The sequence below is a fragment of the Pteropus vampyrus genome, unplaced genomic scaffold (assembly GCF_000151845.1).
Source record: "Pteropus vampyrus isolate Shadow unplaced genomic scaffold, Pvam_2.0 Scaffold297, whole genome shotgun sequence".
In the NCBI taxonomy this organism is placed as follows: domain Eukaryota; kingdom Metazoa; phylum Chordata; class Mammalia; order Chiroptera; family Pteropodidae; genus Pteropus; species Pteropus vampyrus.
The window spans coordinates 525,497-526,789 of record NW_011889078.1 but is presented as its reverse complement, the minus strand read 5'-3'; positions in this window follow the sequence as shown (position 1 = coordinate 526,789).

Below are 1,293 nucleotides of genomic sequence, written 5' to 3'. Positions count from 1 at the left end.
AAGAGCAAGAAGGATCACTTGAGTAATGATACAAAAGTAAGAATGTGCCTGATATGAATAGAGGAAATGCCCCTGATGAAGTAGAGGGTTAATTTGGAGGTAGATCCAAGAAGTTGTCATTGTCCAGGTTAAGTAGAACTGGATTATCAAACTCATGAACCAGGAAGAAGAATTCACACTTTGTCCCAAAATAAGTCGGAAGCTATTGGTCATTTTATCAAGGGACGTTCTGAAATTCTTTATTTTGCAGTTAAGAAGGGGATAATAAAGGTTTTGTTTGGAGTCCAAGAACTTAAATATTATTTTAAGTCATGCTTATGTTCATAAAGTGATTAAAAGTCTTTATTTTTTTAAAGTAATACAAGCAGAATCTAAATTAAACTGACTACACTTTCTTTACTTCTTTTTGAGGATGGAGAACTTCTTTACTATCAGATGTGAATCTCTTCCTCATACTTGATTCCCTCTCTCAGACACACAGATAAGCTAAGAACATCTCAGAGGAGATAGTGACTTGAAGTATGCTCTGTAGGCAAAACTGCAGAATAAGCCACACTTGGACTTCATAAAATTGTAGCTTGCATACACAGAGAAGTAATCATTAGAGCCAATTATCTTCAGACAGACTGATGTTTCAAATTCTAATTACAAAGTTTTAGCCTCATTAACACATGTGCTTCATTTTATATCTTGGCTACCACATTTTATTGTTACAATTCATTAAAAATAATGTGAAAAATGAAGACGATCATAAACTTTATCATACAAGCAGAAGAAAAAAATAGCGCCTGAGTAATGATAACAACACTTTATATTTGCATAGCAACTTCCTTTTAAGGAGCTCAAAACATTTCACAAATGTTATCTCATTAATCCAACAAGCACAGCAATAAAAAATAATTTCTTAGATCTCTGAGCCATGGAAAGTGATGCATTTAAAAAGCTATAATGTGTTTCTAGTGTTGCATATTGAATTATGAACAAACGAAGTGAAGTATTCAGATTCATTTATTTTTATTTTAAAATTTTCATACAGTAATGTTAGCCTTATTGGGTGTACATTTCTATGAGTTTTGACACATATAGATTAATGTAACTACCACCACATTCAGGATATAAAACAGTCCGGTCGCTCCAAAAGACTTCATGATACTTCTTTGTAGTCAAACTCTCCCACATTTACCCCTGGCAAATATTAATCTGCTCTCCATCCCTACTGATTTGCCTCTTTCAGAATTTCTTATAAACAGAATTACAGAGTATGTAATCTTTGGTTTCTTTCCCTCAGCAAAG